General features: G+C 44.8%; 1 long non-coding RNA gene across 2 annotated transcripts in view; it reads right to left on the minus strand.

Annotated features, from left to right (window-relative positions):
• Window positions 1–6,110: 6,110 nt before the first annotated feature.
• LOC147996243 (uncharacterized) overlaps window positions 6,111–13,914 on the minus strand; it is an 11,916-nt gene continuing 4,112 nt past the window's right edge. Inside the window, exons 2-3 of one of the 2 annotated variants that reach the window (XR_015674500.1) lie at window positions 9,906–10,027; window positions 6,111–6,741 (exon numbers count right to left, since the gene is read on the minus strand). This is a non-coding gene — a long non-coding RNA (uncharacterized LOC147996243). The remainder of the gene's footprint in view (window positions 6,742–9,905; window positions 10,028–13,914) is intronic. The other variant, XR_015674499.1, reaches the window with a different exon arrangement.

A 13,914-nucleotide genomic window follows, 5' to 3' on the forward strand; every position in this document is an offset into this window, starting at 1 on the left:
ACACAATACTGCCAGTTACTGCTTCTGGCGTCTACAGGTACCTACATGAATGTGTACACACACACACACACACACACACACACACACACACACACGAGAGGAGGGGATCTTTTTTTAAAATGGAAAGTCAGCATCCACCCTTGTTGTTCCACTGCCTACACCTGGTTTACTTTAGCCCCTGCTCTATTAGTTCAGCTCCACTGGGTCCATCCCTAGTTGCTCTTACGGATTAGATGGGAAGTGTCTTCAACACTTGGTCTCCAGCTTATGGTGCTTTTTTGAAAGCCTTTAAGGGGTGAGTCCTGGCTCTCAGAAGTAGGTCACTTGGGGCAGATCATTGAAGATTATACCCACCCCTGCCTCCAGTCCCAACTGTCTGCTTTCCAATCCACTGATATGAACATAACCCCTCCCTACACTCTTCACACACTACTGCTCCTGCAATGCCTTCCAATGGTGGACTGAAGCGTCTGAAACTGTAAGCCAAAATCAACCTTTTCTCCCTTAAGTTGTTTCTGTCATCTATTCTTGTCCTAGGGACATAAAAGTCACTAATGCATTTGCTTTTTACTAGGTTATGACCAAAAAGCCCTAAGGATGGAGCATACTCCCTTTGTAATTGATGTGTAAACAAAGACAAGTGCTATTCGCATAAATCAGTATGCCAAGCATTAGACGACATAGTACTCCTCTTCTGTGTCTTTCAAAGACTTCCCTAGAAGGCTTACACGGGAAAACTCTTAGGGTAAAAAGGCAGCATTAAAACCATAATAAAGGGGTTGGGGATTTAGCAAGGCCCTGGGTTCGGTCCCCAGCTGGGGGGGGGGGGACATAATAAAGAGAGTTCTCCCTTTAAAAGTATTTCATCCTGTGTTGGGGAAAACGCTGTAATTATTTTTTTTTCTGGGTCTTAATTTTCAACTTGCATTCCATACGGTGGCATTCGACATAAATATCAAGATCCAATTGAGGCATCAGTGCTGATGGTCTGATCTTTAACTGCCAATAAGAACTGATCAATAGGAATTGGGAAAATGACTCCATGGGTAGGGGAACTTGCTAGAAAAAGTCTAGTCCCCAGCACCCATGTAAAAAGATGGCCTACAGCCCTGTTGTCATGGGCAATGAAGAGACCAGAGGAACACTGGGGTTTGCTGGCTGCCAGACTGGCTCCAGATTCAGTGAGAAAGCCTATTTCAAAGGACTAAGGTGGAGAATGGAGGAGCAGTGCACCTGACATCCTTCTCTAGGCTGTGCACACATTCGTGTTCATGCATCTCACACACATACACCATTCAACCACACACACACACACACACACACACACACACACACACACACGCACACACATCAGTCACTAAAACAGAATAGTAAGCCTGCAGTGAGGGTAAAACCTCCCTAATGTAAGCAGGGTGTACCGGTGTAATTCCAGCACCCCGGAGGGGGAGGCAGGATGATCAGGAGTTTCAGATCACCCTCCACTACATAGCAAGTTCAAGGCCAGCCCAGGCTAAGTGTGGCTTTGTACTATAATAGTAATAATAAATTAATAATAATAAATTAATAATAATAATAATAATAATTTCCCAGACATGAAATAAAAGGAAAACATTTCAGCTCTCTTGATAAAAACAAACCTCCAATATTTCGAAGGAGAAAATCTGGAAAATTAACCTGGGTTGGTTCAGAACATTTTCCAGGCTGCCACAGCCTAAGAAGAGCATGAAGTCAACAGATAACAAACATTCCAGGACTGCCCCATCTACAGCAAAGTGTTGCAAAGTGAGGCTGCTCCCAAGAAGGTAGGCTAAATGCCAGAGCACAGCCTTGTTTGCAGAGCTCCGCACTCTGGAGTTTAAATGTCCCTGTTTAACAAATGGTGAGCAATTTAGCCCATCGCACAAAGACAAGACCAAGGCCAGAGTCTAACAATAGCTCTCTCCTCTCTCTGAGTCCTTGAATTAGTGAATGTTATTACAAAAAAAAAGGAAATATGCTTTTATCTAGGTTGTTACTTTTCCTTGTGCTCGTCTGCAGCTTTGGCTATAAGCTCGAAGTGCGTAGTTAAATTGGACAATTACCAAGCGAGAAGTACATAATTAATGAACAGTCACTATATATGTTTGGGAAACTGTGACCCAATCACAGAACAGATAGCACTACCGCTGAAATAAATTACTTGTTCCACTCATTACCTGATCAGCATTTGTTTAGAAGTTCCTCAGTGCCCTATCAAAATTCTAATCAGTTCTATTTAAATTACAATTTTTTTGCACAGCATTGTTAAAAATGCTAATTTATGCTTAGAACTGAACGGCTTTATTTCTTACCTCCTGAAGAAACGGATGAATAAAAAAAAAAAAAAACACCCTTCTACAGGGCATAGAAGATTATCAAGGGTTCAATGACTATTGGATTTTGCACTTGCCAAAACACATTCCACAACCAGAAGCTGAAGCTTGGGGAAACAAGAAAGATGTTCAGGTCCTCCCACAGTCAAGGCCTCATTTCCACGAGGGGAGGGGACCGTTACTACAGCCTCAGCCGCCATCCCTGAGACTCCGCTTTCAGGGATGGGACCAGCCTGAGGAGTAGGGAAAGCCTTAAACTGCTGATGCAAGGTATCTTAAGGATGGCGATGTTGTGTCCATCTCTAGGCAACAATACAGAGGAACATCTCCAGCCCCAGTATCCCTCTTGCTCAGGGTGATATGCCCAGTGGAGGTCCAACAGCAACTCCACATCTCTTTGACATCATCAGTTTGGTATCCAAATTTAGGGCCAAAGTGGTACTCTGGGCAAGGAAAGCAGCCTCCCGCAAGACAAGATTCAGGAGCCATTTTCCCTTCCTCAGATAAACAAGCCTGGGAGGGGAAAAAAAAAGACAAACAACAATAACAAAACAAAAACCACAACAATCAATCAATCAAAACCCTCCTGGCCAAGAGAATACTATCTCTGGCTTGAAAGGAGACCTAACATTCATTCCAGTCGGGGCCAAGCTGTTCACTTGACCAAGGTCCACCCTAGGAAGGCGGGTCTGCCTCCTGCCCTGCTGCAAAGACAGGAGGAACAGTTAGTCCTCTGAGGAGATGCTGTACTTTCCCTCCCCTGCCCCTAGCACAGTGACTTGCAGGGCCACAGGGTTATAGCATGGAATTTTGCCTGCTAAAGTGGAAGTTCTTCCTTCCTTCTTCCTCTTTCTTTTCTAAACATGCTCTCCTTAACACTTTGGGCTCTTTTTCCAAAATTCAGAACTTTTCACCCTTTCCCTAAACCATCCTCCCTGCCCTGTGTCTGACCTCCATGCAGTTTTAAAAAGTCATTAGTTTGTTTGTTTGTTTGTTTTTGGTTTTTTTTCTTCTTCTTCTCTCTTCTACCTTCTTCCTCCTCCAGGCCACTGCTGAAGTTTACAGTTCACCTGCCCTTGGGCTTTCTTTTAAACATGAACAGATTTTTCCTTCAGCTTCATGTGAGTCCATTCATACATTCTCCTATTACGAAACTGAAAACCCCAAGAGTGGTCCCAGGTGCCCCCTGTATCACAAGGTCAATCACTTGCTGTTTACATAGGATCTGGAAGAGCTCAGGAGAATAGAGAGAAGACTGAGAGTTATAGTCTGGAAGTTGCTAGAAATCTGCTAATGAGCTCTTAAAGGTCACAGCTTCTGAGCTGAGGATACAGCCTAGTAGAGAATTTGCCTACCATGTCTGAAGCTCTGGATTTAATCCCCAACAATATATAAACCACACATGTGAATGCTTGTAACCCCAATGCTAAGTGAGTAGAGGCAGGAAGATCAGAAGTCCAAAGTCATCTTTGGCTAGCTACATAATGAATTTGAGGCCAGCCTGGGTTCCATGAAACTCTGTCTTAATTCGTTTTCATGAAATGCCTTATACAGTATTACACTCCCTATCCAGCCTAGGATCAGTGTCTGTGGAAGTCAGAGAGCCTGTCATTATTCAGTGTGGAGTGGGCGGCATCCAATTCAGAATTCACTATTCACTGCAGAAGTTTTTTTTTTTTTTTTAAGCTGAGGAATTACCTTGAGAGGACCGAATTTCCAAGTACAAGCCAGCAGCTGCCTCGATCCGGAGGCCACCTCAATCATCCACACCAGCTGGTCTCTGGTGGAGAGAGGGCAACGTAAGGCCGGATCAGCCTGGCTTAGGGCCACATGGCCAGAGGGGTAGAAAACATAGGTTCACACTGGCATTTAACCTTGATTAAGCAGTGTGGTATGGCTGAGGCTTAAAACAAGGCTGGAACATTTTCTCGCTTATTATCACCTTGATAACCTGTTCTTGTAGCTAAGAAGGGGTGTCACAAAGAAGGGAGGGTGGAGGGGAGCCACCAGAAGGGAGGGCGGGCCACAGCACTGAGCCAGAGGAGAAGAGCTGCTGTTTTCTGAGTGCAGTTTGAGAGAAAGGAAAGATGTTGCTCTCCGTGTAGTTCTCCTTTTAAATAGAAACTGTTTTTCCAGGCCGCATAGCTAATCGCTTCATGGGAAAGGAGAAAAGAATGCCTTTCATTCATTTTCTTTGAAACCTATTCAGCACAGTTTGAAAGCAGAATTTCCCTATGAAATACCTACAGCAGGATGGAGGTTTTACAAGATCCGAGGGTGAGCCTGGGGAGGCGGTGGAGATGGGTGAAGTAAGGCAAAGGCTAGAATTGCACTGTTCAGGTCATTGTGAAAGACAGCGGCCACTCTGTCCATCACAGAGGCACGGCTCCCGCCAGCCGCAGTGCTCCTCAGGCAGAAAGCAACGTGGGCCTTTTCCTCTGTAGATCCTCCTAAAGAGAATCTAACAACACAAGAACCATGGCTGAAAACAACCCTGGAAGGACAAGGTTTTGATTTTCTCTCTTGGTGTGCATGTGTGCACAGTATACGTATGCATGAGTTTGTATATGCACAGGGTATGTATGCATGATTAAATGTGTGCATGGTGTATGTGTGTACGATTGTGTGTGCGCACATGTATGCCAGAGCTTGAAACTGGGTGTTTCCTACTAACAAGCTCCATCTTATCTTTTGAAACAGAATCTGTCATCAGACCTGCCCTTTACCAACTGGCTAGAGTGATGGGCAGCAAGCTCTGGGAATCAGCCTGTCTCTGACACCCCACAACATCCAAGTTCTAGGGTTACACACTCATGGGACAAAATTTGGCTTTATGCAGGTATGGGGAGGTCGAAATCCAGGTCCTTACATTTATGTGCAGAAACTTCACCCACTGAGCATCTCCCCAACTCTGAGAAATTAAGTTCTGCAATTCTCAATCACATTTTAAACTGTGATAACGGGTGATCCTGAGTTTTTAAAATAGTAGCTAGAAGGATGGCTCATGAGGACCTGTGTTCAAATCTCCAGCACGCATGACAGAGACAGGCAGATAGATCCCTAGTCGGCCTAGCTGAACCTGTGAGCTGTGAGACACCCTTTCTCCAGAAATAGGGTGGAAAGTAATTGGCGAGAACAGTCAACACTGACCACTGGCCTCCACATGTATGAACACACACCTTTAAGAGCACACATGTATCCTACCACCACTCCCATTAACACACAGATTTCTTCTTTATCTAAAAACCTATTTGCACTCAGGAGGCAAGAGGCAGGTAGATTTGTGAGTTGAAGGCCAGACTATTTAGTCTACAGAGTAAGTTCCAGGGAAGCTAGGGCTTCACAGAGAAACCCTGTTTAAGGGGTTGGGGACTATTTGAACTAAGCACAAATCAAAGCTCCGGGATGCTGTGATGGGCCTGTGTTGGCTTAACAGCCTCCCTGCAGCTTTGACCATGAGAAGAGGCCATACCTGCGACCACTCTGCTGCCTGAGGGTCCTGAGACTAGAAGTCAGGTACAATGAGGCAGGGCATTAAAGCACTTGCTGCCAGACCCGACAACTTCAGCTTGATCCCCAGCGCTGTGGCAGAGGGGAAGAATAGATACTCACAAGCTGCCCTTTGACCTCCACAAGTGACCTCCACAAACATGTGCACACAGACACACACTCACACGCACACCCACACACACACACACAAATAACTGTAAAAACTATTTGTACAAATTTTGTATTCGGGACTGAAAATCCAGAGTACAGTTTTTGATTGTTCCCAGATGCCTTTATTATTTACATCCGAGTTACAAAATTTAACTTTCCTAATCTAAAAAAAGACTCTCATGTTGTTGAGGGGATGCGTGCTGTAGAATTTGTTTAATAGCAGATTTTCGCGGACTGTCAGGCTTGCCCACTGTTCTGTCTTCCTAGTGTCTTGACAGGAACCTAACACTAACTCAGTAGCCTCAACTCTCCTCGCTGAATCCAGAACAAATGATGAGGGAATTTCACAGAGGCACAGCTACCTCTGACTTCAGGCCGGTGGTGTCATTTCTAAAGGTGATATTCTCAGTAAAGACGTGGCCTATATTAGAACACAAGGAAAGAGGCTGAAGGAAGAGAGGTGGTCCATCTGTAAAATGACTCGATGGGTAGGTCAGTCTGGCCTCCGTCCGTACAGCTGGCAAACCGTTGAGTAAGCAGAGACGGAGTCCTCTGATTTAGCTCTGGGGGCATCATTCCAGACTGCACTTCATACATACACCTTATTGCTCAATCGTCTTAGCCATCACTTAGAAGACAAAATAGGCCATGGCTGTTAAGCTTGGAGAGAGCATAAATCCGGAAAAGACAACTTCATGCTCTGAATTCCATACCACTCAAGTCTTCTTACCTGTTCACGGCAACAAGAGGAGTTTAATATGAGATAGTACAAAGATAAGCATCTTCTTGGTTTAAGTGGGAAAAATTAGGTGTATAATGTTTTATTAGAAGTCATGAAAGCAGCTCCGAAAAAAAGAACCAAAAAAAAAAAAAAAGAAGAAGAAGAAGTCATGAAAGATCAGAAGGGTCTTAATTAGTTGTGAATTCAGTACAAGCCAGTGTGCTGTGACTAATCAACCTATCAATTCAGTTTTAAGTGGCATTGATAGAGATCTAGTCCGGGGCAGAACTAATATTTTCCTGCGTTGTGGTCAGATGTCAACACCATTCAGAGAAAAGCGTTAATACAATCTCTGCTGTCAATGCGTGCATTTGAATGAGTCGGGTGATTCATGCTTTGCGTCCTCATCTGAAAATGGAAATAACAACAGCTGACGAACATATCCCATAAAATTATAAAATCAAATGAGTCACTTCCATAAAAGCATTTTTGAACATCACAAAGTGCCATTGTGCTGGACATCTGTTGTTTGTTAACCCACAGCCATCCGCCTCTTGCTGGCGAACACAGCCCAGCGTTCCCTGGGTAGCCTGGGTTCTACAACTTACCGCCACCGGCAGAATCTCAGCCCCACCCAACAGCCCCACATCAGTGTTCAAGCTGCCATGACAACCCAGGCATTGCCAGTGATACCCAAAGACACCACACCAGGGCTTCTGGAGGAAGATGTTGGCTTTTCCTAGCTGCATTTTAGTCAAACAAGAAGTTGAATCTTGCAGTACCATCTGACTACCAGGGAAATGTCAGCTTAAAGATGAAGCTGAACTGTGCTGGGCTTGGTGGCTCATGCCACCATGTAATCCCAGCACATGGAAGATGGAGACCAGAGGGTCAGGAGTTCAACATGGTCCTCAGCCACATGTGAGTTTGAATTTGGGCTAAGGAGACTTTATCTCAAAAACAAACAAAAACTTGTCAGTGAAGCAACACAAACAGAAGTGGAAATGAAAGAAAGACAGAAACTCTACCCCATGAGCCCCTTATTTGATAGACCTGCTCAGACCTGCTCACCTAATGTCCACTCTCTGCTTGGATCGTCTAGACTCCAAGGCCTTCAACTGACCCTCAAGTCAGCTGAATAAGTTTTCTGTGTCCCTTTCAGCAGAAACAGACCTAAAATTGTGCATTCATTCAAAGTCATAGGAGAGTTATTCAAATATATGGAAATAATAAATGAGTGTATTCAAATGGAGATTGGGTAGGTACATTTTAGATGAAAAGAGATTAAAATCAAATCTATAAAATAGGCATGAAAGTAGAGGGGGAAATTTGGGGGGTAGAGAACAGGACCACCAGGCTGCTGTTGGAGAGACAGCAACATTGAAAGTAATGGAGGGCAGAAACACCATCAAGGTACAGGTCACCCACAGACGAAATGTCCCACCGCAGCCTGTTATGTTAGACTTGTGTTGTATTATCAGAATTATGTTAGGTGGAATTATCATAGCTGTATTAGGTTTGTTATGAACATTAGGATTATGTTTTATTATCTTGGATTCTAAGGCTTACATAAGGAGTTATATAAACACTTCTTTCTAAAAAGAATTATTTATTTTTGCATTTGGCTCCTGGGAAATTCACATCTCCGGCCTACCCCATGGTAGCTTCCTTGTCCTGCTGAGCTAATGGCCAGATTTCTAACTGCAACAGTGATGCCCACCGCTAATTAATGAGACCATCCCATCCCCCACCCTCTTTCGTGGCTCCCATTGCAATCTCAATCAGAATAGTGATGAAGTCCTTTTAACTGCCTCTCCAGGAGCACACCCATAGCCAAGTGGTTGGTTTCCAAACAGAACTCATCCTGAGATAAGCCAGATAAATGGCTTCTTACTCCCACACTATGATCCATATGGCACGCGGAGAAATTAGAGCATTTTCTGAACAGAGGTATCTACCCAAATCATCTGTCCCAAGGGCTGATAATGGGTCACACCCTACCTATTCAAGTTTTATTACAAAAGTCTTTGTCAATAAAGCTTTATTTGAATGCAGCTGTGCCTTTCTGTTATTTTTCTGATTACACACAGCAGCAAAATTGAATAGTTATAACAAAGATTATATTCATTACAAAGACTAGAATATGTATTATATGGCCTTCTACAGGAGAAAGTTAGTAACCTACAATCTAGTCTAATCCTAGTTTTGAGAAAGAATCTTAGACCCATAAAGACTAATGATAGACAAGCCAAATCTAAGTTTACTCCACAAGACAGTATATGCAGGTTCTATTTCCATCTGCCTATTAGTCTGTAGATGCTGTGTAGACAGGTACCATGCCTCATACTCATATTGAACCCCATGCTAAACACTGAAGGCTCCACTAAAACTAGTTAAATAGCTGAGCATGGCAGTACATGCCTATAGCTCAGCATGGTAGTGCTCAGACTCTGGAGGCTGCAGCAAAAGGATTATGAGTTCAAGACCAGCCTGAGCAACATAGCGAGACCCTGTCTCAGAACAGAACCTAACTATGCAACAGGGGTTAAATAAAGAATCATGTGAGGACTTCAGTGGAAACCATCTCCTCTTCTATCCACAAATGAATCATTGGCAGACATCACACGGCCATCTATGAGATATGTACAATAGCAGCACCCACCTCACAGAGCTGACGGTCAGTCAGATGGGATGAAAAGCAAGGGATCTAGAGACAGCATCCGACACACGGTAAACACTGAAGCAGACTAGATTATATGAGGGCAATCATAAAGATGGAGTATCATCTGCCAAACTACAGATTCATCTTTGGTCTGGCAGAATCAGTGGGGACAGCACAGAGTCTGCCCCAATGCAATGTCTGCAGATGACTGAGCTCACCCTTGAGTGCCATTGCCCAAGGAAGTGAGAACGCAAATGAGGGCACATGCTCCCCATGCACAAGACCTATGGAACTGGACAGACAAAGAGAAGACTCTTCCCCTCGGCTCACAAATGTCAATATTTTAAAAGGTAAACGGAAACCTGGCAGTGTGTCAATCAGCTCGGCAGGCGAGGATGCATCTATGGCGGAGAACATGTCACCTGACTCTCCTCACAATAGACAATGATGGCACCCAACACTGGGGGCTTCCCTCTGGCCACATCTGCTCTAAGTCATTTTTGCTGCTTACGTTTGTAGCTGTAACTCTCTGTCTGTAGGGATTGCCTGTAGGGACAGCTCGACAGCATTCCATGTGCAGTGAATGAGGACTTGTAGCAACGGGTAAAATCTTTCTGCCATCCAGTCAGGCTTCTGCAAAAGAATTACGCTTATAATGTTTTTTGTTTGATTATATGGGAGGGGCGTGTATGTCCATATATGTATGTGCCCGTGTGTGCAGATAAATGCACGTGAAGGCCAGGAGTCAGTGCTATGCATCCTTCTTTGCTCTCCACCTTACTTTTCTTATATAGGTCTTTCAGTGAACTTGGCTAGACTGGGTGGCCAGTGAGTCCCTGGGTCTTCCTGCCCCTGCTTCACCCATACTGGGATTACAAACACACACCATCATGTAAATGCTTTTTATATGATGCTGGAGATCCAAACTCAGGTCCTTGTGCTTACGTGACAAGCAGTTTACCTACCGAATCATCTCTCCGGCCCTTATAATGTCGTTTTATATTTTTATAGTCTTTGATTCAGAAATCTCGGGGACTCATAAGATGTGTGATCCTGGGAAAATACTAACAGTCAAAGTCATTCTCCACCCCACCTCTCTTCCTGGTCTAAGCTGATAAGCAGTGATTTCCACCCCACCCCCACCCCTTAGATAAATGGTCCCTTTAGGATCAAACAGGGACATTTGGAACCACAGAGTCTGAGCCTACCACTCTCAACTGCACTCAGTTCCTTTCTCTGATGCTAATAACAAAAGTTTTTTTTTTTTCCAGAGATGCTCAGCCCCTATTGGGAGCTGAAGCCTGTATGTGCATATGCGTCTCCATATATTTTTCTCTGTAATGTGCTGAACACATCTTACATCCTGGTTGCTGGGAAAGATGACTGGGACTAATAACCAGTCACCTCCCACATTCAGGGGGCCTTTCCCACCCTGCAGCCTTCCTACTGCCTCCATCTGTGTTTGTTCTTTTGCTGCATAAGAACTCAAACTGGGTGACAGGCCTGTTATTTTTAAAATGCCTTTAGTAGCGTCTATCCCCAGAACTGTCTCATCACAATTATCTGCACCAAACGAGGAAACTCACATCGAGAATGGATATGGGTTTCAGCCAGCACCAAATGTCTCTCCTTCTGCCTTTTTGTCTTTCCAATCAGTCAGAACATGTGAAGCCCCAAATGAAGAGTAAACACACAGCCCAGGTTCCTTTCATCTCGGAACATATGTCATGGCGGGGGAGGGGAGAAACCCTATTCCCAGCTTCAATCAGCCATTCGTTTTCTGTGACTTGAACCTCAAACTGAAAGGAATGTTGGGGGGAGCTTGAGTGCTCGATGCAGCTGACTCCTTGGAAGATAATAGGTATTCGCGGCATACCTGAGTCCTGGAGTCATTATCTCCCCTGCGAGCACTTCTGTATTTATACATAATGAGATCATTACCAGGCAGCTATTCCAATTTTATTCAGACTTTAATATTTCTTGAAGGGAAAAAAAAAAGCCTAGCATACAAAAGGGTTTGTGATGCCAACTCGATCAGACGTGCCGTTGATGGAGAATTATTCAAGTGCAAGCCAGAACAGGATAAAAAAAAAATAATAATTTCAGAGCGGCGTCTGCCAAAGCCAAGTTCTCCTGCAACGATGTTTCAAGTGAATGTGCAAAACTGTCTAGAGGTGAGGGAGGAAAATAACAACGGACAGAAGAGAGGGCTGCTGGGGGATTTAAAAGGAGGCTCAGCCTAACTGTTCAGAAGTCTCAGCCTTCTCTGTCCTGCAGAGACTGGAGCCTCATTCCCACCTGCCTTCAGAGAGTAATTAGACCAGTAAGGCAGTCCCTTCACCTGGAGCACTTGGGGTCTAGAAACCAACCGTTTTGCCAGCCATCTGTCCTTTGCAGTTAAACCCTGAACTAAGTCGGTAGGCAGGACAATGACTTCCTCCTCCTCCTCCTCCCTTCTTCTTCTTCTTCCTCTCTCTTCCCTCCTTCCTCCTTCCACAACAATAAACTAGGAATAAAAGGCTCCCTATCTCCTCATCCACGCTGCATCTGCAAGAAAACATGAGGAGCCTTCCTTTCCCTTGCCCAGTAAACCCAATTCATAGAAAAATGGCAGGAAAACTCAGAGAGCAGCTGACCAAACATTCCAGGTATGGCTCCATTAGCTGAGAGCAAATTAGAAACCCAAATGAAATCAATCAAATGCTAGAAGCGAGCATACGAAAGAAAGTCTTCCTGAGGATCCAAACGGGACCTCAGGGCTGGGTGGACCCTGAGTGACAGTGGTCAGACTCGCTTGCCCCAGCCAGCATGCTGAGAAATGCTCTCCACTAACTACAGTGCCTGAGATGTTTGCGCCCTGGATAAACAGGAGCTTTGGATGTGTTTCTGGGATCTGCATTTTATCCTGAGATTACAAATCCGCAAAAAGCATCCTTTTAGCTCTTCCCTCCCTGTCCTGATATGGAAATAAGCAGATGGAGCAGGCACACAGGGTTGCCATCCCAGAAGCACGGAGGAAAGGGGTTCGTGGCTTTTCTTAGGGTGGTGTAAAGCACACACCTTCTTCTCTGTGGTACTTCCTACCAAGCCAACCCAATCTAACAGTGCAGGGAACGTTCTAGAATATCCCTGTTGCTTACTGAGTTCTCAGTGTTACCTGGAAAGAGGGCTGGTAGGCTTTTCATATTGGGATTATCCTACTGAGAGATACCCTGTGTTGTACACAAGTCACGTCTGGGAAAAGTGTGGAGGTTGGGGCTGGAGAGGTGACTCGGGAGTCAGGAGCATGGAATGCTCTTGGAGAGGACCACGGTTTCGTTCCCAGCGCCCACGTGATGGCTCACAACCATCTGTAACTCCAGTTCCACTGCATCCATCCCCCCTTCTGGCTTCTGAAGGGACCAAGGACACATGTGACGCACAGGCAGACATGCAAGCAAAACATTCATACATGTAAAATAAAAATAAACATGTAAAAATATTTCAGTTGCTTAATTAATAAATCCTAGTCCCTAGATGTGCAAAATATTTTAAGAAGGGACAGAGAGAGGGAGGAGGGAAAGAGGGAGGGAAGGAGGGAGGGAGGGAGGAGAAAGATAATAGGAGGATAAGATGTCACAGTCTCATGAAAATAGAAACAATATTCTCTTTCTAACAAAATCCACAACAGCTAGTGACAGTGATCATTTTAATAAAACCCCCTCAGGCTGGAGAGACGGCTCAGAGGTTTTGGAGCACTGGCCGCTCTTGCTGAGGACCCAGGTTCAGTTCCCAGCACCCATGTGGCAGCTCACAACTCCCTGTAACTGCATTTCCACAGAGGAGTGGGCACTCCCTCTTCTGACCTCCCCAGGCACCATGCGTGCCAATGGCACACATACATACACGCGGGCAAAACACTCATACATGTAAAAAGAAATTTTAAAAGCAAAACAGAATTCTTCCTCATGGGGTTATGGAATCGGCTCAAACCAGAATAGACTGCATGACAATGTCCCTCTCCAGCCCCACCCCTTCCCTATCCGCCATACAGAGCGCTCTCCACACCAAGCATCCGAGTGGAGAGCCCTATCTTCCAGCTGAGGAACTGCATCTGACAGAATTTCCTATCCTGACTAAAATCCTTTTAAAAGCGGTGCCTAAGGGGCTGGGGATTTAGCTCAGTGGTAGAGCGCTTACCTAGGAAGCGCAAGGCCCTGGGTTCGGTCCCCAGCTCCGGAAAAAAAAAAAAAGCGGTGCCTCGATTCAGCATATACTTGTATAAATTTGGGTTAGTAGGTAACAGGTGTTACTTCAGGAATCACGAAGCAGGACGTGATGGAAGCAAGGCCTATTCTGCAGAACACCAGCACCATTAGCAAAAATAAAACTGACATCAGGAAAATGAATATACTTTAATGCCTATAGAAATATTGTTCACACAATTAAAGCAATGTAACAAATTTCCACCCGGCTTAGTGGTAAACCCCCACGCTCCCAGCACTTGGAAAGCTGAGGTAGGAGGATCCTGAGTTTGAGGC

Source organism: Rattus norvegicus, chromosome 2, assembly GCF_021556685.1.
Source record: "Rattus norvegicus strain SHRSP/BbbUtx chromosome 2, alternate assembly SHRSP_T2T, whole genome shotgun sequence".
Lineage (NCBI taxonomy): Eukaryota > Metazoa > Chordata > Mammalia > Rodentia > Muridae > Rattus > Rattus norvegicus.